General features: G+C 46.5%; 1 protein-coding gene and 1 long non-coding RNA gene across 10 annotated transcripts in view; one reads left to right on the top strand and one right to left on the bottom strand.

The window, feature by feature from the left end:
- The window catches only part of CDON (cell adhesion associated, oncogene regulated), a 112,208-nt gene extending 91,894 nt beyond the window's left edge, over window positions 1-20,314 (bottom strand). For 4 of the 9 annotated variants that reach the window (XR_005990153.1, XR_005990152.1, XM_041770191.1 and 1 more), the window contains exon 1: window positions 7,813-7,945. The gene's annotated coding sequence lies outside the window, so the exon portion shown is untranslated. Of the gene's footprint in view, window positions 1-4,397; window positions 4,671-7,785; window positions 7,999-8,562; window positions 8,701-14,204; window positions 14,317-20,172 lie in introns of those variants that run through there. The other 5 variants (XM_041770193.1, XM_041770194.1, XM_041770192.1 and 2 more) reach the window with 5 other exon arrangements.
- LOC121499511 lies at window positions 18,612-25,926 on the top strand. Its single transcript, XR_005990154.1, has 3 exons — window positions 18,612-19,036; window positions 21,008-21,094; window positions 22,706-25,926. It is a non-coding gene; the product is annotated as an uncharacterized LOC121499511 (long non-coding RNA).
- The last annotated feature ends 1,702 nt before the right edge of the window (window positions 25,927-27,628 follow it).

Raw genomic sequence — 27,628 nt, 5'->3', positions numbered from 1 at the left:
TTCTATCCTCCCTTCAATCATTCTAAATGTCAATTATTAACACATATTTACAGATATAGGATGTGTATGTTGGATTCAATAACTATGGACCTCAAAAAAAAAATTATGGGCCTCAGAAAATGTCCCAAGTATAGTTTTGTTGATAGAGTAAGTCACTAGTATCAGCATTTTCCCCCCAAGTTATCTCTCTCGAAAGTCAAGTATAGGAAAGTATGGTGGGGGAGTGAAGGCACAGAGCAAAGATGTATATTTATTCATTTTGATGGTACATTTGTTGTAGGAGTGAATAAATAAAAGGGCCAGTGGATGGGCCTCAAGGAAATTCTCAGATGTGCACCTACATAAAAAGGTAGCAAATACTTTACTTGTAAAGCATTATCATCTCTGACACGTACACATTTAGAATATTGGAAAAGTCCCAATTTTCTCTTTAAGTATGAAAGATGGGAAGAATATTTGGCATTTAACTTATTAGTGATAAACAAAGAATTACATTTAAAGGATAGAGCTGACAAGTAGAGGTGGTCCTCAACTTTAAACTAGGATTAGTTTGAGAAAATGTATTTATTCAATGGCCGTCTGGAATTTTAAAAAAAAATTTTATGTATTCATGAGAGATAGAGAGAGAGGCAGAGACACAGGCAGAGGGAGAAGCAGGCTCCATGCAGGGAGCCCAATGAGGGACTCAATCCCAGGACCCCGGGATCACAACCTGACACAAAGGCAGACGCTCAACCAATGAGCCACCCAAGCACCCCCGTTTGGAAATTTTTAACACATTTTTCTCTCTCCAAAATTACACATGGATTGGTTATGTAGAATCACTCTTTCATAAAAGCCCATTTCATGGAGTCTTAGTCCTGCAAGGGCCCTTAGAGGTCATGTGGTTCAATCTGCCTTCCACAGTGTCTTCAGCAAATGTCTAGTAACAGGAGCTCGTGTCCCCTCAAAAGAGCATTTTCTATCACGAGGCAGCCCTATTTGTCACAGTTCTTCCTCCTTTTGAACCAAAATCTGCATCTTTTGAGTCCCCCTACAGGACAAAAGATGAATCATATATCACTATTTCAACTCTCCCCACCCTCCCCGAAATCTGGGCCACCAGTGGTCTGATTTAAGAAGAAAAGGGGACAACCTGCCTCTCCGGAGCCCGGGGGAAGCCATCCTTGCACATGGCTATATGTGAAGAATGACCTTGCGTCCAGTAGTGCAACATAATAAGGTCTAATGAAATTATAGAAGCTGAAAAGTATAATGTCTCCTGACAGAGAAGTGGCTTGTGTTCAAGCAGAACATCCAGAAAATCCTTCCTTAACATTTCCAAACACAGAAATAGAAGCTATTTACCCCAGCTGCAACCCCCTCCAAAATTAAAAAAAAATTAAAAAATAAGCAGCCTTCTAATTCACTGACATCATCTCGTACTCTTGTTTCACTATTTGGTGAAATAAACTTTATTTAGCACATTAGGGAATTCCAACAACACAGACAGGAATTTTAAACATATAGGCATTGTCTGACTGCAAGTAAGAAGCCAAAACTCTTCTCCATAAAGGGTATGGTCCTGTTTCTCAAAACCTTTCCGTAGCGTAACAACATCCTAGCTCCCCTTTCTTCCACTTTGGGGTTTTTTGTTTGTTTGTTTGTTGTTGTTGTTTCAAAAGAACATCGTGTCGTTCTCTTTTCTTCTCAAAGAGTATCACGCGAATGCCAGGCTAGTGGTTTCTTCTGTACATTTATAAATATTGATTATGGATTAAATGCTAAGCACAAAAGATATAAGCTACCTGAGATGGCTTTCTCTGCTTTGAGGTTCTCTTCCATCCCTTCTAAAACACATAAGGGGCACCTGGGTGGCTCAGCCAGTTAAGCGTCCATCTCTTGATTTCAGCTCAGGTCGTGATTTTCAGGGTCATGACATCGAGCCCCATGTCAGGCCCTGGGTGTGAAACCTGCTTAAGATTCTCTCTCTCCCTCCCCTCTGCTCACCTCCCCACCCGGCCAGCTGGTACATTATCTCTCTCAAAAAAAAAAAAAAACTAAATTTAAATTTAAAAATTAAAAAACAGGGGATCCCTGGGTGGCTCAACAGTTTAGCGCCTGCCTTTGGCCCAGGGCGCAATCCTGGAGTCCTGGGATCAAGTCCCGCATTGGGCTCCCTGCGTGGAGCCTGCTTCTCCCTCTGCCTGTGTCTCTGCACCCCGCCCCGTGTCTATCATGAATAAATAAATAAAATATATTTTTTTAAATTAAAAAACGGGGATGCCTGGGTGGCTCAGCGGTTGAGCATCTGCCTTTGGCTCAGGTGGTAATCCTGGAGTCCTGGGATCAAGTCCTGCATCGGGCTTCCTGCAGGGAACCTGCTTCTCCCTCGGCCTTTGTCTCTGCCTCTCTCTGTGTCTCTCATAAAAAATCAGAAATAAAACACATGCACACACAAAGGAACACAGTTATCAGTGGATTTGCTTTATGTAAGTGTGATTAAGAGTAATTATATTACCTTCACCCAGTTTTATGTACAAAAATAAGGTCCCGATAACTTTTCTAAGCTAACCCCTAGGATCTGATTGTCAAAAAATTTAGGAAGAAGTGCTGGTTTTTCTCCCCAATGGCTACATACTCAATGTGCCAAGAAAATGAACTACTACAAAAGATGCTATAACAATTTTAAAAGACCGTAAACAGTAACATAGATGAATCTCACAGACATAATGAACAGTACAAAAAAAACAGATATAAAACAGTACATACCATATGAATCCGTTTGTATAAATATAGTTTAAGAACAGGCAAAACTAATGTACAGTGAGACTAGTTAGAACAGTGTCTGCCGGCTGGGGGTGGCAGGGTTGTCTGGGAAGGGGCACCAAGGAGCCTGATCTGGGGAATAGTTACCACGCACATGTGCATATGCAAAAACTGAATCTGGCTGTTCACTTAAGTGTCCATTAAGTGTACATTCTTACATTATATGATCAATTAGAAAAACACAACATTGTTTCCAAGCGCCTCTGCAGTTCAACTGCAAAATTAAGAAAACTGCAGCACACTACAACAGCTGGGTGTCCCCACACTGTTACTGGCTTCTGAGAATTCCTTTCTAGCCAGTATTTCAAGGAAATTACTCAGGATCAAAGGAATAAACTAATGTGTCCAGGAGGAATTACTAAAAGTACAGCAGCTAACTCAGAGATGTTTTAGTATATCCAAGCGAAAGATTTACTTTCAATATCCCATGTAATCCCCACGACAGTGGTAGGAGATGCTGTTGTTATCTCCATTTTCCAGATGAGGAAACCAAGACATTGGTCAGGCTCGGTGGCCCGGCTCACATAAAGAAAAAGAGGTGAGCGAGTCTCCAACAAGAATATGTAGCTGAAAAGCAAGCTTTCTGTGTCAAGTTTTTAATTCTGTCTGTGGTGCGATCATCTAAAAATAAAACGGGCCATGCAGTTCTAAGCAACAAAACGGTAAGGGGAACATAGTTCAGTCATATAACCTGAACCAAGACAGTCACAGTGCTGACTTCAGTGTTCACTCCAATTCATTCAAGAGTCCTTCCTAGGTGGCTGTCCTGGAAAAGGTATACCCAGGATTAAGGTGGGAAAGGCTTAAATGTAGTCTCTAAAAGGCTTCTTTATTTTCTCAACACTCTGTATTGTGAGGAGAATCTGGTAGAGAACTACATGGTGGCCGGACGGAAAGGACTGTGACACGACGTGATTTTAATCAGGGACAAAAATACATGAAATTAACCATCGGATAAGCCACTGCATTACGCATCCGTTGAAAACTAGCACTGGAATCCACGTTCACGTTTAACTCTTCTCGGAATACGGAAATCAATTAACTCTACCCTCCAAGACCCAGAGCTGCTCCTCCTGGAAAAGCACACAAGAAACACACTGGACTAATATCCTGAGAAATGCTTGCATCCAAAGATTATTTGGGGCAGCTGGGGGTGGGAGGGAGGGGCCAGGGCAGGAAGATACACTCATGCTTCTCAAACACTTTGCTCCAAAGATTTTCACAGGATATTCCTGATAGACCTATTTTCATTTACTTGCGGCTGTTGGCAAGTCTGCAGAGCAATGCCTTCAAAGACCCTAACAGCCAGAACTCTCAAAAAAAGACAGCAGGAAAGAGACATATGTACCCTACACGAATTTAAATTCTCTAAGAATGCAACAAGGAGGCAACAAAATCACATAAAAAACTAAAGAGCACACAATTCGAAGGAGCACTTCATTTCTGCTCCTGAAGCAATCTGCTTCACCTAAAAGTCTGATTTTGCTCTCAGCTGAAGGAGTTATTAGAATACATGGGCCCTTGCAGGCAAGACCAAACTGTAACACAATTTCACATCTTTATCAAAAGATCATTCAGAGAAAACTTACCGAGTCCGCGACGTGTATATGCTTGCGCTTCGGAGGGAAAGCAGAGAAGTGACTTTCTGTACTTACAGTGGCGTTGGGTTCAGTGCTAAGAACACATCCCCACACAGTCCTGCTTGCAAGAAAGTTCTGACTAGCAATCTGCCTTCGGGTTGGGCTTTTCTCTTACAAGATAAGCTGTTAAGTCATGCCTTGATTTTAGATCTGCTAACATATGGAGTCTTCTAATGCAGCCTCTCTCCGCCCCCCTCCCTCCACCGCCCCATCACCACTCGGCTCCCCCTCCCTCTCCACACACACACATACACACATACAAAAAAGGCACTGCAGGGCAGAAATTCCTCAGGTGCTCGCTAATGGAATTCCCAGGGTCCTGGAGCCGCTTCGGGGATCAAGAGATCTCATAGCCCCTGCTGGGGTAAGGAGCAGCGAGTCTGTTCCATTTAATCAAATACAGAATGAATTTTCAGCTCTATTCACTAGCTTGTCTCCCGGGCTCTCAAAAGGCACCAGGCAGCTAGAATCACACACATGTGGCTCTTTTAGGCAAGTATAATTAGTTTGATTTTAAAAAGCCACATTAATAATATCACCTCAGGACCATTATTCAGGGGACAGATGACAATGATACTGTATGTTTTAAGCCTGACAATGGGGGGAAAGAGCACAAACAATGACGAAAACCTTGAAGGATTAAAAAAAAAAAAAAACCAACAAACCAGTTTTTCACTTAATTGTAATCCAATATTTTTTTAAATGACATGAAGGATATTCCATACACCATCTTTTAATTTTCACTGAGAAGACTCAAAGCCCTCCCTCCTCCTCAGCCTCTTAAAAGTCAATTAGTGCCATATACACAACAAAAATTTGTAAATGGAATGTTTATAAATAAATGGAATGTTTACATACAATATAAAACCTTGAATAAAAACAATAAAACATTCTCTAATTCAATCCAAGGCAACAAAAGTTCTTGGGGGGGGGGGGGGGGAGGAAGCACTAATCAAAAATCACCATAAAATCGAGTTCTTCAAAGCAATCTATTTAGCAACCAGACTCCAAATTCTCTTTCTAATCTAATTAGTTCCTATTAAGTAGTAAGATCATATATCTAAAGAAAGACTACGTGGTACACAACTCATCTGCTCTCCTGATGTGTTGTCTTATCTATCCTTCTACATAGTACAAATGCTAATTACAAGGCCATAGCCAATGTAATTACATGTTATAAATAGCCAATTTTTCAATTAGTTGTTTTTAATTTCCTACCCCAGCCTAATATCACTAAGATCAGGTTGAATTCCTAAAATCATTTCCCCAGGATATGCTTAGACACAGTCACCAATTTTTAGTCCCAACTTTGGCAAAAGAAACATCTCTAGAGAAGAACATTTTTACTTCAACTTATATTTTGACCAGCTCATAAATGAAATCATCTAGAAAGCTATGAGGGCATAAGGGCAAAGCGGAAAACAGAAAAGCAGGAGAACTAGTCAACAAATTTTACCTGACCTCTTTAGAGCAAAGCCCCATAACAGAGGTTCCTATTCCCACATGAAGCCTCCATCTACATATATAGATATATAAATATATATATATAGACAGATATATACATACCTTGCTGATGGGGGGTGTGGGGGGGGGGGTAGAGGGGCCCTATCTTAAAGTGAACTTAATTCCTTTCTTGCAAAGAAGGCAAAGGGTAAGATTGATTTAGAAGCCAACCTACACAAGCTAGATCAGTATGCTCCAAGTCCTAAGGGTTCTTTGTACTTCCCGGCTTGAGAGTCAGAGCTGTTTAAGTACTTTCCACAGAAGAGGAGGTTGATGAGAACCACAGCAATCAATCAAAGCATCCCAAGTGAGTTACTACACAAACAATAGCACAGTACCTCTAGTAACTGATTTTCCTGGTTGACTAAACTATTCAAACAAAGACAGATTTCCAAATACTATATTCGAGTTTTTGCATGAAAGTTAAACAATATACACTTGTGTGTGTGTGTGTGTGCGCGCGCGTGCGTGTGCGTTTTTATAGAAATATAAATGTTTCTGCTCTACCCACTGCCAAGCACACACCCAGGGCACGTCTTTACAAAATGAAACAGGTTTTCTCCATCCTTCTCATATAACTTCAAGTATGAGGCAGTTTATTTCAACATGTGCATAACAGAAACTACAGTATTTGGTGCCTCTCTGGGTTCCTAAGAATGCTTTCTAGTTAAGCACTAATTTAAAATTTCCAGAAAATTTTTCTTTCATCGTGTCCTAAAAGCTGAACCACGACCCCACCCCCCACCCCCCACCCCCGATTTCAGCTAAAACAGACTACTTTGCAAAAATGAGCTACAAAAATGTCCTAGAATGCTTAGAACTACCCTGAGAATAATCCCATTTATTTTCCGGCTCCGCTTCCCACCTTTTCCTCCTTGACACTGCCCTTTAGGTGTGTGCCAAGTGTCAGCTGGGGAGGCGGAGGGCCACGGTGTCAGCGAGGCACGGAAACAGAACTGGCTTCTCTCGCTTTCCTTGGCCACTGCCCGCCGAGAATGAATCTCCTGTGGGCTTCGGGTTCAACTTTCTGTTTCTCAAAGTGTCTGCTTTGGGGCACACAGAGGCTGACCTTCCGTTGATGAGGTTCCCCTGAACTCTACATCTCCATCGCAAAGCCGCCCTGCCCTGAAGCACCTGCCACCCTCTGGCCGTCCTGACCAAGGAAAGGCAGGCACTTCTGGAGAAGAGCTCCTTCTGCAGGGCCTTCCACCTGATTGGGTGGGGTGAGGGAGAACAATGAAGGCGAGGGCGAGAGAGTCATCTATCCTCCTCAAGTGATTTATTGCTGAAATCCCTAGATGCGGAGAGAAAGCAACAAAGGTCTGGAAGCTGCAGACCGAAATAAATAGCGAGCTGTAATGCATTTAGCAAATGATAATGCAATCCTCAGAGAGCCTCACGGAGGGGAAGGAAAAATGCGCTCCCTGGGGCTGGGAAGTCGCTGCGTCTGTGAAGGCAGAGAAAGATACATTGTGCAGGAAAGCTCTCTCGCTTCGCCCCGCGCATAAATCACTGTCCCTCGCGGGCGCGCTGCGGGATGGAGCTGAGAGGCGCGAGGGACCCCGCTCCCTCGGGGAAACGTGCTGGCGCCCCCACTCGCGGCGCCGCCGGCCCTCACCTGCCCCGCGGGCCCGGCCAGGGGGCGGGAGCGTGCGGCTGACACCTCGGCCCGCCCTCCCCCGGGCGGCTCCGGGCCCCCGGGGCGCCGACCGCCGCCGCCCTCCCCGGCCCGCGCGGAGCCCGGGACCCCCGCGGCCGCCCGCGCCCCAGCCGCGCGCCCCGAGCCCGGGCTCCCCGGCCCCCGCCTCCCGGGCTGCGGCGCCCACCCCCGCACCTCTCGGCGCCGACCCCGTCCCCGCACCTCCTGCGCGGCGGCCGGCTCCCAGAGCCACCCCCAGGTCATGCCCCGCGCGCGGGCGGCGGCGACGGCGGCGGCGGCTGCGATCCGAGCGGGGCCCTCCATGCACCGAGCGGGGCGGCAGGAGCGCGCGGCGCCTCGCACGCCGGGGCGGGGACGCAGGGCCGGGCGGGCGGGCGGGCGGGCGGGCTGGCGCCGGGTCCCCGCTCTCCGCGCACCGAGCCGCGCGAGCCGGGCACCCGGGACTCGCGGGAGGGGAGCGGGGGGGCGGAGCCACCGGGGCGCGCCCCCGCGGCCGCGCTCCTCTCCGCCCAGGCGCGCGGCGCGTCCCCGGCGGGCGCGGGGCCAGCGAGCTGCACGCGAGGAGCGGGAGGAGGGAACCGGGCCGGAGGGTGCGCGCGCAGCCTGCCAGATCAGCGGCGGGGGGGGGGGCGGGCCGTACCAACCTGCGGGGGGGGCTCTGCGCAGGACCGGCCCCTTCCCGCGCGCTCCCCGGGAGGCCGCCCCGAGGAAGGTGGAGCGCGGTCTCGGCCTCGGTTTCGGGTAGTGAGGGGGAGCCGCCTGGGCCGCCACGGAGGCTCCGGGATGCCCGCGCGCTCTCCCTGCTCCCCTCGCGGCCCCCCCCGGGAGAGGCGGCACTTCGGCCGGTCCGCGGGAGTCTCCGCGCTCCCAGGCCCCGCCCCTCGCCCGCTACCTAAGGGCTCGGTGGGGCGCGCCCGTCCAGCCCGCTCTTGGCGGCCGCCTGGCCCCTACCTGCGGCCCGCCGCCGCCCGCGCGCCTGTGGCTCCTGCGCCTTTCCAGCACGTTCTGTGCCTACCCTCGTGGGCGGCCTCGCACCGCCCTGCATCCCCATGCACGCGAGCAGGTAACAAAACCCAGAGTCCAGGAGAGGCTCATGTCACCTGCCGAAGCTCACGTGGCCTTTGGCCCCGGAGTCTTCCCAGCTCGTCCTTTGGACCGGCCTCAAGTTATTTGATCTCGCTGAACCTCCGTTCAAACAGAAAAAGGGGGAAATAATTTCTGTTTAAAGGTCGTTGGGAAGCATAAGTAGGATACTTGGTGAAAAACACCTGCCACTCACTGGGCATTGGAGGACATGTGACTTCTATAAAATTATTATTATTACTAGCAATTCCTTTTTTTAAATTCACTATTATTACTTATTACGACTTTAATTATAAAAGGAGACCTAGTGATACTTGAAATTCAGTACCGGGGTGCCCGGGTGGCCGAGTCTACTAAGCTACCGACTCATGATCTCAGCTCAGGTCCTCATCTCAGAGTGCAGGTTCAAGCCCCTAGTTAGGCTCAACGTTGGAGGTGGAGCCTACTTAAAAAAAAAACCCAAAAACCCTCAGTGCTGAACTTCAGGAAAATATGCCAATCTCCCCAACCTTCTTCCTTAAATTCCACAAAGAAATGCTTTGAAAGCGATGGTGTTTTCAGCTCTTGCTCTGTCTAGGCTCTTTGTGAAAGCATTAGATCCTAAGAAAGTCATTTTAGGGGGGAAAAATGAGCTGTGACTCTAGTTTGTTTCCCATTGTCCTATTTTTTCTTCAAATCATAAATCTATATGTTATTAACTTAAGGTATAGCAAATGAATTTTCATTCGGCAAATAAAACTTATAAACACTGAAGCTTAAACTGGGAGCATTTTGTGTGAATAGAATGGAAGTCTGGCAGGTTTCTGGCACTCTGTAGGAATCCTAGCTGTCCGCCACCACAGCACTTACCACTACAGACACTTTGAGATTCCTCTCTTGCGGGGCCCCACCAACGCTGGGCACCCCCAGTGTTGCGCTACCACTTGACTATCGTTCTGCCTGTTGTTACTCATAATCAGATTGAGAAATAATCACGATGTTCGTTGATATGAATTACTCTCTGGCTTGTTCATAAAGTGGAGAAATCATTTTAAATATAAAATAGTATTTTAGGGCACCTGGTTGGCTCAATCGGTTAAACATTTGCCTTCAGCTGAGGTCATGATCCCAGGGTCCTGGGATCAAGCCGCACATTGAGCTCTCTGCTTGGAGGGGGGCCTTCTTTTCCCTCTCCCTCCGTGTGCCGCTCTGCCTACTTGTACACTCTCTCTCCCTGTCAAAAAAAATAAATAAACATAAATAAATAAATGAAATAGTATTTCATTAATGGATCACTCGTTTACTTGTTCAACATTAAACATTATCGAGCACCTCCTCTAATGCCACTGCTAGGCAAAGAGGTACAAGGAGAAATATGACACAGTCCTAAGCTTCAAAGAGCTATCAATCTAATTGTGATCCAGACACATAAATGGGTAAATACACTGGGATGTTTTCAATGCAATGAACAGGGAGCTGTGAAGCACAAGGGCAGTGTTGCTAATGCTGCCTGGAGTTCAGGAGAAGGGGAAGATGGCTTGTCAAGAAAGGCTTCCCAAGAGAAGTGACCCATGAACTAAGTCTTAAAGGATAGAAGGAGTTGGCCAGATAAAGGCAGAGGAGTGGAAGCGCAGTTTGGTAGAGGGGACATTATGAATAAAGGCATAGAGTGAGAAACAAAGCAGCCCACAGGAACTGCAAGCTCTTCTTTCTGGTTGGAGCATAAGGAGCTCCATAGGGATTGGTAAATGAAAGCACTGCAGAACGAAGCTAATGCCAAATCACAGATGGCCATGCATGTCATGCCAAGAAACTGGGACTTTATCCTGTAGGCAATGGAGAGTCAATGTAGGATCTTAAGTGGGAGTGTGATATGGTCAGATTTGTGTTTAGAAACATCACCTAGCTAGCAGCAGTGATGAGGATAGACCGAGGGGGCCAAGTCTGAGATCAAAAAGTTTGGAAGCTTCAGAAACTACTATCAGGACAGTCCATTTGGGTCAAGAGACTGCACTAAGACAGGGAAGAGAAGGGAGATTCTAGAAACAAGAAAGTTTGGCAGCACTTGGAAACTGAATCCATGTGGAAAGTAAAGAAGAAAGGAAACTCAAGGATGACATCAACCTCTTAGCTTGAGTAGATGGTGGTCATGCCTCCTACCCCCAAGGTGCCTGGGAAGAGAAGAATGCCCTTCAGGAGATATAGGTCTTAGGGAAACAATGATGTGTTCAATTTTGAACCTATTGAATTTGAAATATCTGTGGAACCTCCATGGACACGGGTCTTCAAGATTGAGAAGTACAAGCTAGAGATATAGATTTGAAAGTCATCAGCATGGGTATATTTATGCCATAAAAGTAGAAGTGATCCCTCAGGAAGAATATGGAACCCTATAAACTTGTGACCAAGGGTGGATTTCTAAAACTCCAATAACTAAAGCCCTCGATTATCCTGATGAATTTAGAGGGAATGCTGTCTACTGAATTCAAGGAGTGGAACGTGAAAAAGATGCTTGAGGAAGGTGGTGAGGATTTGGAACGGCCATTAGGGAAAATGAAAGCTGAAAACTGAAAATTAAAAATCAATCATGGGAGTAATAAGTGATGCTGAGAGCATGGCTGAGGTTGAGGATCATGAATTTGTAGTGGAGGAAACTGCATGACTGTTTGATTTTCTGTATCAAAATATAACCATTCGAGGGTAAGGGGAAGAGCTAACACTGATCCAAATGTGGAGCTTTGCTGGGTGATGTGCAAGAAGGAGAATAATACATGGTATTGGTAAGAACTTAAATCATCAATCAATTAAATCAAATTGGTAATAACTTAAATGAGATTGGTAATAACTTAAATCATCAATCATAGGATCCATGGAGTGAGCTGGAAAGGAATGATAACCTAGAAGAAAATGTTAAATAGAAGAAAAGGAGATTTCTGTGTGATTAAAGAGTGGTTGTTGCAGGATTGAGGAGTGAAAAAGCCATCAGGTCTTTGGTTACGATCACCATATCCAAAGTGGAACAGTTCCAGGTAATGATTAGGTCTAACGTACTACTAGATGCTGGTGGAGGAAGATTCCAGGTCATCCTCTTTATGGGATCAGGGCTGGAGAGATGAGCAAACATTGGAGAGACAGAGAGAAATGTTAAGAGAAATACCATGAGCCAAGTGCCCAAGTCCACAATGACTAGAAGGTTGATAGATGCTTCAGTGACACGGATGTTTGTACAATGCATTTTAGGCCTGAATTGGGTGCTTTTATAATAGTAAATGTTAAAACTGGTTCTCCAAGAATAACATGATAGACTGAGTAGAGTCCAGCAGACCTACATCAAATTCTGACTCTACCTCATTTGACTTGGTCAAATTATTTAAACTCTTAGAGTCTTTTTTTCATCATTTCTGAAATAGAGATGATATTAACATCCCATAGAAGGTTGATAATATGACTTCCTTTTGTAGAGTTGCTGGGGAGATTAATTGAGGTGAAACGTGAAGTACTTAGTACTTGGCAATAGCAAACACTGAATAAAAGTTAGATATTATAATAAAAATAATAGTTAATGCTTACATAGCACTTGTTACACCAAGTATTATTTTAAGCATTAGTCCTGTATTACAAATGAGAAAACTTGAGGCCAAGCAACATGAGGTGTCCTGACCAGCATCACACACCTAGTCAGTGTCAGAGCTTGTGTTCAGACCCGGGGACTCTGGCTTAAGAGACTGGACTCTTGATTACTGTATATTAGTGTCTCCCCATGATAAGAATATTTATCTTTATTAATAACTTCAAATGAGGGGTGCCTAGGTGGTTCAGTCGGTTAAGCCTCTGCCTTTGGCTCAGGTCATAATTCCAGGGCTCTGGGATAGAGCCCATTTTGGGGTGGGGTCCCTGCTGAGTGGGGAGCCTGCTTCTCCCTCTTCCTCTGCCTGCTGTTCCCCCTGCTTGTGCACTCACACTCTCACTCTGTCAAATAAATAAAATCTTAAAAAAAAATTAATCACTTCAAATGAATGTGTCAATTAAAAATTTTTCATTGAGCACCTTTTAGGCATAAAGCACTAAATTAAAGAGGTCTAAGAAAATGCCTAGGGGCTCTTGGGTGGCTCAGTTGGTTGAGCATCTGCCTTTGGCTCAGGTCATGATCCTAGGATGGAGTCCTAGGATGGAGTCCCATGTCAGGCTCCCTGCTCAGCAAGGAGCCTGCTTCTCCCTCTGCCCCTCCCCCTGTTCATGCTCTCTCTCTCTCTCTCTCTCTCTCTCTCTTTCTCTCTTTCAAATAAATAAAATCAAAGAAAGAGAGAGAGAAAGAAAATGCCTAGATTTAAATACATCTATGGACCTCCACAAGGATCCCTTGGCCTCACCTTTCTCTAGGACCCCTGGCTACCACGGTGACCCATTTGGTGCTCCTCCCACTGTTCCTGGACCCTGCAAAGCTTGGGATCTCACTCACTCCCCCAGCATCTGCTGAGAAGGCCAGGTAACCCAACCAAAAGTGTGGCTGTGTCTCCCCCCATGAACCTTAGAGGGACACAAAGGAGCACAACAGATTCCGTCTCCCTTCTTCCACCCAGTGGCATGATATTTCAGTAAATCTCATCTAGAGATATCCCTCGTGGCTGAGTCGGAGCGTCTGTTGAGTGACCAGCTGTGACCTTGCATTTGTTTCCTGACTTTTCCTACCGTATTTCCCTTTTCCCTCACTCTCACCTGGCACTCACTTAATTGCCCCCAATTTCTGTTTCCTAGAGAGACTTTGAATATCAAGACTTATGTTCATAAAGCTTTAGAAGGACTGGGCCCATCTCTACATAAAATAAGTAACAATACAGACAACTATGTGATTAATACTGAGTCCCCATCTGAATATTAACTGCAGGATCTTATATTTTTCTGGACTTCGGTTTCCTCATACATAAAACAAGGATAGTGGGATGCTTGGGTGTCTCAGCAGTTGAGCATCTGCCTTTGGCTCAGGGTGTGATCCATGTTCCTGGGATCAAGTCCCACATCCAGCTCCCTGCATGGAGCCTACTTCTCCCTCTGCTTGTGTCTCTGCTTTTGTCTCTCTCTCTCTGTGTCTCTCGTGAATAAATAAATAAAATTTTTTTTTAATTTTTTAAATTTTTGTTATTTATTTATGATAGTCACAGAGAGAGAGAGAGAGGCAGAGACACAGGCAGAGGGAGAAGCAGGCTCCATGCACCGGGAGCCTGACGTGGGATTCGATCCCGGGTCTCCAGGATCGCGCCCTGGGCCAAAGGCAGGTGCCAAACCGCTGCGCCACCCAGGGATCCCAATAAATAAAAATTTTTAAAAGAATTTTTAAAAATATAAAAAATAAAAAAATAAAACGAAGATAGCAATACCTATGCCATATATTCATACACTGATGGTGAGAATAAAAATGTTACAGCCTCCAGGGAAGAAAATTTGATGACATTTACCAAAATTTCATGTGCTTTTACCATTTGATCCAGTATTTCCGATCTTAAAATATATCCTACAGGTACTCTTGTACTCACATAAAATGCTGCATGCGAAGGTCCATTCACTGCAACATTATGACAGATAAAAAACAACCCGATGGATCATCCATCATGAGGAACGATAGCTGCACAGTGGAATAGTATACAGCTGAGAAAAGAAAACAAAAGAGAGTCTAAAGAGCTGCTATGGAAAGTACTCCAGATTCTACCATTTGCAGCAACATGGATGGATCTTCATGCCAAGTGAAATAAAGCAGACACGGAGAGACAACTGCTGGACGACCTCACTTGTGTGTGGAATCTAGGTAATAGAACTAACAGAGAACAGATTGGTGGTTACCAGAGACGGAGGGGGAAGTGGGTGAAGGTGGTCAAAAGGCACAAACTTTTAGTCGTAAAATAAATAAGTCCTGGGGAAGTAATCTACAGCCCTGAGACCAATAAGGAGCAACACTAAGTTGTGTATTTGAAAGTTGCTAAGAGAATAGATCTTAAAGGTTCTCATCATAAGAAGAAAAATGGTAACTATGTGAGGTGACACATGTTAACTTATTGTGGGGACCTTTTCACAATATATCCATCTATCAAATGGTAATGTTGAGCACCTTCAACTTATACAGTATCACATGTCAATTGTATCACAGTAAAACTGGGGAGGGGGGCGGTGTGAAGGGGCTAAAAGAAAGTACTCTAGGACAGGTCCTGAAATGAAAGGCAGGGAGCCAGATGTAAATGCAGAGTGGTGCATACGGTGTCATGCCCTATTATAGAGAGTTAGGAGGGAGATGCTAAGAACATCTATTTGCTGATCTTTTGCATAAAGAACCATTGGAAGGATCCAAAGAATAGCTTAAAAATGATTACCTTTGATGTAAAGTGTGTAAATAGTATTGACAGGAATGGAGGTAAACCTGAGGCTTTTTAACTTCTAGCTTTTTATAATACTTTGTAAATGGGTTACATGTAAAAAAGAAAACAAAACAAAAATTTAATATGAAAATAGTAGCCGCCTTTCAAGGAGTGAGATAAAGTGTCCAATTCATAGCATGGTACCTGAAGGACAGTAGGAGCTCAGTAAATGGTCCCTACAAAAACGAAAACAAAACAAAACAAAAAACAATAAAAACAACTTTCAACTGAAATGGTGGAAGAAAGACTTCAAGAAGGAAAGAGATTGGGGCTCCTGGGTGGCTCCGTCAGTTAAGCATCTGGCTTCAGCTCAGGTCATGATCTCAGTGTCCTGGGATTGAGCCCCATGTTGGGGTGGGGGGGAGGTCTCTCCTCAGCAGGGAGTCTGCCTCTCCCTCTCCCGCTGCCCCTCCCCCTACTCATGCACACTCATGCTCTCTCCCTCTCAAATAAATAAATGAAATCTTTAAAAAAAAAAAAAAAAGGAAAAAAGAGAACTTAACCTCAGCTCAGATGCTGGGGGAAACTCAGAAAGTAGAGTCTATCCCCAACGAGGGTCCATCCCTTCCTTCCTATGAAAGTAAGATTGCAGGTAGAAGACTAGACAGGGATGGCCCAGGGGTTAGAGCAGAGGAGCAGTGGGAGGTGGAGTTAATGAGACAATGGGAGCCACATAGGGAGGGTTTGAACTGTAAATAAGACCTTGAGACTTTATTCTTTGGGTCATCATAATAACTAATCTTATTGTATCTTATGTTAGAAACTCAAACTTACTGTCTGGATTTGATACCAACTCTCCTTAATATTATAAGCCTGTAAAATATCCTTTGGGTTAGAAATGATCTAATAGACGTGGCAAATGTCAAGAAATGTCCTTTTTGGCAACAGCAAGGTTGGTCAAAGTGGATGATCATCAAGCTGGCTCAGTTCGTTGAAGGATTTCCAACTAAACAGTGATTTCACATGTTTTGCTTTGGGTCATGGCTTTGGATTCTATTTGATCTTGTTTGCATAAGAAAACCATTAATCCGTTTAAAACTGACAAAGAGAAGGGAAAATGACCATCGAAAAGTCAATTGGTTTAGGGCCTTTCATTTTCCTCTCTGCTAAGGGTTCCAAAGTTCAAAACAACAACTAACCCCCCACAATATGTTGGACCCAGGGGGTTCAATAATAACAGAAGTCACTTGTTCTATTTGGATAATTTCCAAATTTATACAACAAAGTTCCCATTAAATATGCAGGAAGTTCTGATTATTTATGATGTAATTTAATATTGACATGTAATTGAATGACCCAACCCTCCCCCAAGCCTTCAGAGTTTTACATCTGATGCCTGCAAGGTAGCTCTCCTACCATGACCAGAAGGCTGGTGATCAACAGTTTGCCCCTGTAAGACATTTTTTTCCTCCAAAAAGAAATTCCAATAGCTTGACTGTATTCTCACTGTCTTGAACACTTCCTGAATTACGTGCAAGAGGATTTCATGGAGAGGGAGATTTCTATGGCCTTTTTTATGCTGAACAGGCTAAGCCCCGGAGACTCACTGCCTAAACCCATTACACACAGATCACCTAACTCTGTGACTGGGTCTGTGATGCTAGATTAATTTACCCACACACCAGGACAGAAGAAAATGACTTTACACATCTTCTTTGCACTAGCAAAGAATGTGGAGATCATTTTACAGGAAAGAGAAAGACAGGCGGGCGCTGAGCAGATATGGACACCAACCTTCCGTGTCATTCGGTTACATGCGGCAAAGGAGCCCCTGTCTGAGACATGAAAGAGAACGACCAGTTGGGGAGATTTGCAGAGGGCAGCAGTTAACGAATGAGTTATTTGAAGCTAGACGGTCTCATCGAAAAAGCACTCTACTAAGGCCCAGGAAACCTGTTCGATATAATTTATTCCCAGATCCCTCCTAATCCTCCCGTCCGCTGTGTGAACTTGAGCCAATGACTTTGTCTCTACGGTAGAAATTCCCTTCCTCTTGAAGTACAGTATGCCAAGGTCTCTAAGAGGCTGGCATTGTTAGAGCAAATTCTGGCAACTTCGAGGCTCTAGCATGGGTTGGAACACAAAGATTTTGACTTAATGTCTTCTTAGCTGCTGCTTGGAGGATTGGGTTTTAAGTCCCCTGTGCACACCTAACACCTAGGGCAGTTCTAACTGGGCTCGTCCCTGGAAGTGCTGAAGGGCTTCTGTTTGGTCCTATTGTCCAGAAGCTATACTTGGGTGAGACTCTTCATCAGCAAAACAGGTATCAATGCAACAGGTAGCCAGGTTGTTCCAAGGATTTAAAGTATACGATATCGGTTGTCTAGTGGTTGACACACAGCAGGCAACACCATATAATGACCGCTCTTACTTTTCATCAGCTTGGTTTAGACAACCACCAGTCCTTAACAGTTGTGGATATCCCTTAGAGCAGCTGCAGAGAACGTTTTGAAAACTAACTTGCACCTAACCCGCTTTGTGCATCTGTTTTCTCGTCAAAATGAGAAACAGGAATAGTACCATTTGCTAAGACTTTGTGAGGGTTCAGTGAAGCAATACACGTAAAGAACTTGGCCCAGAAACAAGGACATAATCAAAAATAAAGATGAACTAGTCTTATTTTTATCATCATCTTTGTGGTAAGTTAAGAATCATTGTGAATTCCTCTCCTACAGACCAAAGCTGTCTCTAATTGCTTTAGCTGTGAGCACCTATCAGGTTACACAGGCAATGAAAGATGGAGCACACATGAATTACTGGTTTGTGTTATATAGTCTTTTACAGATTAGTAGTAAGGAAGGACAATGCTTGCTGTATATAGCATGTAGGTATTTATCCATAAGTGACATAAATTTAGGAGACTGGTAACCAGACAAGCTAGGCACCTGGTAAGCATTTCTTTGTGCTTGTTAACAAAATAAACACTTACATATATTTAAAAAGGAAATCTCATTAATCATTAGTCTTAGTCTTGCTTTTGCGTTATGCAACCAACTGTTTTCTTCTGGTTAGTTAAAAGTACTTATCGGGAACCCTCTTGCACTGTTGGCGGGAACGCAAGCTGGTGCAGCCACTCTGGAGAACAAAAAGTCAAAAGTCAAAAATAGAACTTCCTCAAAAAGTCAAAACTAGAACTACCCTATGATCTAGCAATTGCACTACTCAATATTTGCCCAAAGGATACAAAAAGACAGATTCAAAAGGGTATATGCACCCTGATATTTATAGCAGCAATTTCCACAATAGCTAAATTATGGAAAGAACTCAAATGTCCATCAACTGATGAATGGATAAAGAAGACATGAGACATATATATATATATATATATATATATATATATATATATATAACACACACATAATGGAATTTTACTAAGCCGTCAAAAAAGAATGAAGTCTTGCCATTTGCAATGACACAGATGGACCTAGAGGGTATTATGCTAAGTGAAACAAGTCAGTCAGCGAAAGACAAATACCATATGATCTCACTCATATGTGGAATTAAAAAAAAAAAAGCAGATGAACATAGGAGAAGAGGGAAAAGTAAAAAAGGAGATAAGGACAAGCCATAAACGACTCTTAACAAACTGAGGGTTGATGGAGGGAGGTGGGTGGAGGATGGGCAAGCTGGGTGATGGGTATTAAGGAGGGCACTTGTTATGATGAGCACCGGGTGTTGTATAACGAATCACTGAATATTGCACTGTTTGTTAACAAAATTTAAAAAAAAAAAAAAAAAAGAAACTTATAAGGTGCATTAATCCTGATACCTCTTAAAACAATGGTTCTGAATGGGGTCCTCTGCATGGCCACCCCAGCCTTATTAGGTGTCGGGGGCGGGGGGTAGAGAGACCCTGGACCAGGGCTCCGCAGGGAGAGGATACCATGAGAGGGGACCTGGAACGCTGGCCCGTGGGAGCAGACCTAGCGGACTGAAGAAGCTTGTGGCTCCTGCCTTGGGTGAGTCTCCTCAATAATTTGAGCTTCAGATACAGTCTTTCCATTTATGCCAGAAAAGGGAGAGAGCGCCTGTGAGCTAGATACCTGCATGTGGAAGGTTTAGGGGGGCACAGCAGGGATTGAGAACACTTGAAATTAGGGGCCATTCCCCTTCCCCTTCCAAATCCACTCCTCACTCTCTCTCTGATGAGCCATTATGCTGTTAGAAAGTTGTTCCTCACTGCCCCTGATCTGCTCCCAGTGGGACTGGGACTTCTCCAGGCTGGAGATGCAAACTGGCTATGGGTTTAGGGGCACGTTTCTGGGCTGCAGGGCTCCCATGAACGCACTCAGTCTAAGGTGTCAGGAGCTGATAGCAGCTTTACAATTAGTTCTCCCAGGACCTAAAGGGATGGCTCTCCAGGTGTAGGCCTTTGGAACCTGTAGTAGATCCATAGGGAGATAGTTTGGATTTGGGGGGCCTTCTGTCTCCACCCTCCAGATGGCAGCGCTCCCTGGTGACAAGCAGGGGCCCGAGATTAGCAACCATCCCCCCACCTGGTCCCAGGCTGGGAGCGGGCTTGGGAAAACCTGTAGAAGAGCCCAGGCACAGGCCCCCTCCCATTCACTCAGACCCCCACCTGCATTCAGGAACACCTCTCTCCCGGCTCCTCTGTTGTATTCATTTCAGGATTTGTCAGAAGCTCAACGCTGAGCCAATTAGCCTCCCCTGCCCCCCAAGCTTCTCTTGGGCCCCTTCACAAAGGGCTTCCACCTTGATGAAAGGACCGTGCCAGAGGAGATACCGTGCTTAACATTCTTCACAAGTGCCCGAGGGGGAGGGCAGAGGCCTTTCTGTAGATGGGAGGAATCGAGGTGGGAGCCTGGGGGACTTAAATTCAAAAAAATCCCAAACCACACAAAGTGTGGGGACTCAAGCTTTTTTCCCAGAGTGAGATCATTTTCTTTTTTTACCTACTCTCTGGAGCCATGACTTTGGGACCTACATGTGCCCTCTTAAGCTCACCAGGCTCCATCTCTTGCCTCCACGCATGAGGGTGGCTCAGAGACGCCTTGTTCCTCTTGGCAAAGTCCAAATTTACACACACACACACACACACACACACACACACACCCCACGCGAGTCAGCCTCTTACCCTCTTGACTAGGAGGCTTGTAACCTGGAGGCCCCTTCCAGAGCGAGAAGGCTGGCTGGATCGTCCTCTAACATGGCAAAGATTTCTGGGCCTCTTTGAGATGGTCAGCCCACGTGGATTCCCGTCTGCGAGCCGCGTGATCTGTCTGCCGAGGAAAGTCACCAGTGAGATGGTTGTTCCCTGGCTTCCCCTCTGTCCCCATCCACAGCCATAATTGGGAGATTTAGCCCTTTCTTTTCCTCTAGTGCCAGGGTCTGTGCATACTTCCACCCTAAGGGCACCCTAGAGACTTCAGCTCTTGGGAAAGTGAGCCAAAGGCAGGAAGGAGGGGGGATGGATACATCACGATCCTGCTTCTCTTTCTTCCTCTATTTCTCTCTCGACCTTTAGAATGCTAACATTGCCATTGTTCTCAAAGTTAATGTTTGCTGATTTTTTAAGTATAATCAATTTATTCAATGACGTTTACTAAGCACCTTCAAGATAGTATCAGGCCAAACAATCTTTTCCCCCTTCTTTGTGTCTGCCTCCTATTTTGCTGCTTTCCTGGGCAAGGTCAGTATATACCTTCCTACCTTTTTTTTTTTTTTTGAGCCGCCAAAGACCCAAGCAAGTCAACAAATGCTTATTAAGTTTTTTCTCTTTGTTCATCACTAGCTTGCCAGTAGAAGGACGTAACAGCATCTCAGCTCTTGAGGCACTTAGTCTTTTTTGATGAGATAAAATGTGCACTTATGTAGTCTCTATTAAGTGCCAGGCACAGAGCTCTAAGCATTGTCCATAAGCACTCATTTACCATTCCTGTGACGTAGGCATTCTTCTTCCTACTGTATAGGTGCACAAACCAAAGTTCAGAGAGATTGAGTAGCTGGCCCACAGTGGCACAACTAGAGAGAAAAGAGCTGGATTCGAATTCCAACAGGTGAGCTTCACAATCCACACACATAATTCTCTCTCTCTTTTTTTTTTTAATTAAGTAATACCTCTTGCAGAAAGCTTTTCCTTTTTTTTTTTTTAAGATTTTATTTATTTATTCATGAGAGACACAGAGAGAAAGAGAGGCAGAGGGAGAAGCAGGCTCCATGCAGGGAGCCCGATGCGGGACTCGATCCCAGGTCTCCAGGATCACACCCTGGGCCAAAGGCAGGCGCTAAACCACTGAGCCACCCAGGGATCCCCATAATTCTCTCTTTTGAAGAATTTTTTTAAAAGATTTTATTTATTCATTCATGAGAGACACACACAGAGAGAGACAGAGACACAGGCAGAGGGAGAAGCAGGCTCCCTATGGGCAGCCTGATGCAGGACTGGATCCCAGGACCCTGGGATCATGACCTGAGTCAAAGGCAGACACTCAACCACTGAGCCACCCACACACGCAACTCTTATGCAGCCTTTCAAATGTGTCTCCATGACAATGAGGAAGCCATGCAAAGCAGCCTATGAACAAACACTGGTTCATTATGGTGTAGACTTGAGGTTATAGGTTTAAAAGGCAAGAGACAAATGGTTCTTGGAAGAGAACCACAGAAAGGGACAGGTTGAACTGATTCAGAGCTGATGGAAGACGTTGCTCTCAGGCCGGATGAGGGGGACACCCTGGGGGTCCAGAGAGAAAGAGATCTGGCGGGAGCCTTGTCTGACATTAGAACAAGGGAACTAGCAAAGATCCTCAGCAAAGTACCAAAATGATGGCAATAATAGCACCTTCCTCCTGGTTTTGTGAGGATTAAAACAATGCCTCGCACGTACCAAGCTCAGTCTGAAGGGTTGGCTATACTGTTACTATTATTGTTCTTGGATGAACTTTCACTTGGGGACTGGCTAGAGTCGCGGAAGGGGAGCCTGGCTTATATTATGGTGTCTTAGGTTAGTGACTGGAATACACTGAAAACCTTTGTTCCTGGCAAAGCACCACCATGCTCTCATTTCAAACCCACTTATAAATTCTGCAATGGAAAAAACGGGGCCGGGGCCGGCCCTTAGGGAACTCACTGTAGGGGCCTGAGGCTTGGGCCACACTCTCACTAAATCCACTAGCAGAAGACCTTCGGGCCAGCCAGCCCCACCTGGAGGTGGAAGGCGATTAAATGGGTGATCTCACCACGTCCCCTTTGACCAAGGAGAGGGCCCAAGTCTGTGATCCTGTAAACAGACTCCTATGCATTGCAAACCATGGGCGTTTTTGTGGATTGTTCTTTGTTCAGAAAAAGCCAGAGCCGTCTTGAGAAGTCTGCAGAATGTTAGAGCTGTCACTTCCAAAGTAACGTAATTTCTGTCTATTACCCAGCCGATCAGCAAAGCAAAGCAAGGTATGTGTCTCCATGAGTCAGGGTTTATTTAATATTTGCAACCCTGGCAGCTTTTTGACTGATGAAAATGTTTTGCAAACAGAACCTGGGCCTGTTTTTCTCCACGCTCCTTCCCCCCCTGCCAAATGTCGAGTGAGAGGTTGGCAGAGGCCTCACTAAACTAGTAGGGCCAATGAGATACTATCTCTGTCTCCTTGTAACACAAAACATTTATTTTGCAGGGAGTGAACACAAAACTGAAAGGGCTCCAAGATTTCTGGGAGCAAGAGGCTTGATCTTCCCTTAGCTGGACCGCCTGGTTTGTTGACTTTCCCCCTGTCCCCCAGGGCAGGGCACAAGTTCCACCTGACACACAGGCCGTGAGGAAGACGGTTCTAGAAGCACCAGCCAGCCCCCCACCTCGGACCCCAGAAGTTAGGAAAACTGTCCAGGTGGACAAGAGGATGAGAAAAGGTGCAGCAGAAGGAAGCAGCCGTGATGGGCAAAACCAGGTTTTGGCCTTTGCCCTCCGGGGGTGTGGTGGGGACCCAGAGCCCTGAATGCAGGCATAGCTCGGCGGTCCCACAGTCCCACGGGGCACTTGGTGGAGGGGCCTCATTTCGGTGCAGCCGGACGAGGAGAGCTGGAGATCTGTGCCGGCTGAGACTTCATTCCCGGGCTGTCCCAGCCTCTGACGTAGCCTCAAATGAAACCCTGGATCTCACTAGGCTTGGGGCCCCGGGGAAGTCCTTTAATGTCTGTGGCTGCAACCTGAGGATGACGATGGATCGATGGATCGATGGATCGTTCCAACCCTCTGGGCTGATGAGAAGGGGAAGCGCAGTGTGAGCGCGAGCTCCCCTGTCACCCTTAGCCTCTGGAGTGAGGGAGGAGTCAAGGTCACGGTCACAGTCTAAGGCCGCTTCACTCTGCCCCAGCCTGGGCCCTCCTTGGTGCCTCTCCCTGGGCTCTGGTCACAGGAGGGAGCACCTTGCTCTTCCCTCCAAGCTGGCTTTGTGTTGTCTCTGAAGCCCCCCAACTTTCATCATCAGTGTCCTTGGTCCTGCTCCTTGCACGGGGCTCCCAGCACCAGCCTGTACCTCTCAGTCTCATCTGTTCAGTTTCTAAAAACATGATCATGGGCCAAAGGCTGCCTTGAGAAACGAGAAATATCCCCCAAAGGGTCCATTTGTCCCGGAGGTGATTTATGACCACACCGCTACAGTCTTGCTCCAGAAAATGTACCCCCTCCTTTTTGCAGTTTTTCCTTTAACTCTGATTTATCAAGTGTTCTTTACAGCAGAATTTCTCAACCTGAGCACGATGTGGTGTTTTGGACTAGATAATTCTTTCCTGGGGGGTGGGAAGGGTGGCCTGTGCCTTGTAGGATGTATAGCAGCCACCCTGGCCTCTCCCCGCCAGATGCCAGTAGCACTTAGTCCTTCAGTGGTGACAATGCAAAACTCTCTAGCTATTGGCAATGTCCCCCGGGGATAAGGTTTTCCGATTTAGCAAATAAAAAATATAAAGATTGCAGCCTTACTCCGGGGCAGATGACCCCAGGGAGAGAACCACTGGTCCGAGGGCAGGCCCCGTGCCCGGTGCCTTCACTCTCATCCACCGGGTAGGGGCAGCTACCAGCGGCCCAGGAAACTGGGTCTCGGAGCGGGAAGCAGCTCAGCCCTGGTCACCCAGATGCAGGAGTGATTTCATGCGCTTTCTGTTGTGTTCCAGCAGCTGAGTGAGGCTTGACCTTCTGTGGCTTCTTCCAAGTGTCGGAGCGTGGAGGAGCCCCGCTCCCACCCCCGCCTCCCCTTCTGCGCTGATGCTCTGATAATTGGGACGCTGATTGTGCAAAGGGCCAAACTAGACACTGTCCTACAAACCTCTCCACCCCACACAGCCCTGAAAGCCTCTCTTGGGAAGAATCCCAGGGAGGGGAGGTGGGTCCCTGCCTCCCACCGCTCTGCAACCAAAGCCTGGAGGGACAAAGACAGCGCGGGGCTATGGGGCCGTGATTATTTCCCTTGCTCTATCACCCAGCTCAACGGGGCATTCTGCATCCCTGCCCTCCAATGCTCAGGGGCCTTATTAACAGACCTCAGCTGTTGTCCAAAGCCCTTACCTCACCCAAGAGGGCTCTATTTGCATGATAATGCCCTCTTTGGGGGAATTATTGCTTAATTAAAGAACAGCAATCACTTTAATTAGCATGTCTCCTTGCTCCCTGGTACTTTCATGGATTCAAATGAGCTGCTCATTAGGTATTGGCACTTGGACAAATCTGGGGCTTCTGGCGGCACAAGGGAGGCTCCCAGGGCAGGCGGCCCCAGCCAGGACCTCGGAGACCGGGAGGCCCAGCCCTACCAACAGTACAACCCAGGCTTTGTGAGGAGAACGGCAGACAGGGCCCCGGCCAGCATCCCTCAGGCCGGTGACCCAGGAGAGGGCCAGGCCCTGGACGGTGGCTCTCTTTACCTTTGTTTATCCTCCAGCTACGCTTCTCTTTTCAACTGTTTTGCCCTTCACTTTTAGCTGCTTTGCCCATCCTTCTCCTCCTGTGAACGAGGTTGTTTCTATCACCTTGACCCATCTCTGTCTATCTCACATACATGTGAATGAATGTCTCACATACATGTGAATGAATGTCACATGTCTCACATACATGTGAACGAATATGACTCATTCACACCCCACACCTGTCTTAATCTCAGTGCACCCCCCATCCTTCACACCCAGTTTTGGAGGGCAATTTTCTCTTTTGACTGGTACTGTAGGGGGCTGGCACATGAAGAAAACAAACAAACAAGATTAAACACCTGTCCTGGGGCCCTCTGGATGGCTCAGGTGGTTGAAAGGGAAGCCTGCTTCTCCCTCTCCCTCTGCCCCTCTCCCTGCTCGTGCTCTCTCTCGCTCTCTCTCTTTCTCAAATAAATAAATAAAATCCTAAAATCAAAAAACAAAAAACACCTGTCCTAACCCAGAGCTGGTCTCTTTCCCTGGGCCAGATCACTACCTTTCCTTAGCTTCTCTTCCCTGAGCTCTAGAAAGCTCTCCAGGGACTACTCTGTGCCCCTGAGTAGGATTTCCAGAAATATGGACCAATGTGGGTTCTTATTGCCACAGCTCCCCTTTTCCTGATTAATAACAAAAGTTATTTTGTAGACACTGGACAACCACTTTTTATATACTCTAGGTAATGTCAGCCTAACTATACTTTGATATTTCTCTTGATCTTTTCTAGAAAATCTTTTCCAGGAGAAGGACAGTGGCATCCCCTCCAGGAAAAAAAATTAAAAAAAAATCTCTCTTTGTCTGGATTGTCAGGGTACCAAAAATCAAATGACTTTATCCTCCTTCCTACATCACACACATTCTCTCTCTCTCTCTCTCTCTCTCTCTCTCTCCACCCCAACTCCAAGGCCTGTATCTATAATATTCTGTTGATTGCCAATAAAGGTAAAAGTGCATATTTCCGGAGTGTTGCAGTAGAAATTGTCCTAGATTTGCACTCAAGAGATCTGCCTTCTTGTGTAAGCTTAGCTCCAGGGCAGAAATGTCTCTTTCACCCACTTTCTGGGCCTCTCGAGACCAGAGGAAGAAGAGTTCTAGGGCTAAGGCCGCAGAGGGAAGCCAAAGCCAGCCTCCTGTAAGTTCAGGACTGTCCCCCTCCTCCCCCCACCCCCCACAGCCTGGCGTGCGCACACCCAGCCACTGTGCCTCCTCTAACACACTTTCCTTTGTGCCCCCAGAGTGAGCAGCCCGGGGCTCCCCTCCCCACAGAGTCCCCCACCGACTATGCCCATGGAGGAAAAGGTGGCTTGGAGAGAGGTGGGGGATGGGCAGAGGGCCTGGGGAGAAGGGGACCCGCTGGCCCTCACCCTCCGCATCCTCCTGTGGAGAGAGTAACAACAAATCAGAGGTAAATCCACTTCCTGGCAGGAAGCTGAGCCTGAAACTCGATGAAGCCACAGCAGTTCAAAGGGAGAGTGACACCCAAACAAGAGAGCAGCTCTTAATCCCCCACAGAAAGATGGGAATGGAGAGCTCAGGCCCAGGGGGGAGACCTCCGCTTTGTTTAAGCAGGATTGAAAACACAGCCCTATTGAGAGGCTGGGACTTTGAGACACAGACTCCGAGGGGCAGTTGCCAAGTTGAAGGCAGCCCAAGGCTGCCAGCTTTCACCTCTTTAGTTCGAGGCTTGGCAGTAATGAGACGAAGAGCCAGGACTTTTAACTGGCTAGGTCAAAAAGGTTTCCTTATTAGACGAACGGGGGTGTGTGGGGGAGAGGGGGGGCATTTGAGTCTCAGCATGAAACCACTATCATCCAGAGAAGAGCCAGAGCCAGAAGCATGCTGGGTTGTGTCCTTCCACACCCAGCCCCTACCCCTGAGCCCCTGGGCCCCTCCTACCTGCCCAGCCCTGCTCCTGCCATCTCACTGCACCTTGAAGGGGACCCTGAAGAGGTGTCAAGTGGTCCACAAAGAGGGCCCAGACAGAGAGGAAGTGGCAAACAGGTGGCTGGGGCAGAGGCTTGCCCTGAGGCTACTCCTTGATCTGTGGGTCAGCCCCTGGTTTAAGATAAACTGAGACAGGGGGACCCTCAGCCCCTCAGCCAGTGGCCAGATGGAGCTTCCTCTCTCTTGAGTGGTGGCACAATGCCTCCTTGACCCTGGGCTCTGGGGCCCTACACCCTGCTGCGTGTTCACTAGAGCTATTAGTCAACTTGGGCTCTGCAGAGACCTTGGGCTTAGGAGGTGGTGTCCAAGGGCCAAGGGGAGATGGAGAAGGGGACGGCCCAAGCTGCGGGAGGAGTGTCCTTCGTCCTCCCACCCACACTTCTCAACCAGAGCAGCTTTTTGAAAATTTACATGGTATTCATCTCACATAAGATTTCATTTGAAGAAGCAATCACAGAGCCTAGAGAGTTTGAAAAGCTCTGCCTTAAGGAATAAGAAGACATTGTAGAGGGGAGATTCATGCATCCCTATTTTCATAAGAGCATTTCTGCGTAGTTGGCATCCAAATGTAATTCATTAAATGAATGCTCACGTGACACCTTATTTATAAGTCCACTAGATCCACAGAAGCTGCTTACAAAGAGGTGTGTATAGGGGCACCTGGGTGGCTCAGTCGGTTAAGCATCTGACTCTTGATTTCAGCT

Source organism: Vulpes lagopus, chromosome 10, assembly GCF_018345385.1.
Source record: "Vulpes lagopus strain Blue_001 chromosome 10, ASM1834538v1, whole genome shotgun sequence".
Lineage (NCBI taxonomy): Eukaryota > Metazoa > Chordata > Mammalia > Carnivora > Canidae > Vulpes > Vulpes lagopus.
This window is presented reverse-complemented; position numbering and strand designations above follow the sequence as displayed.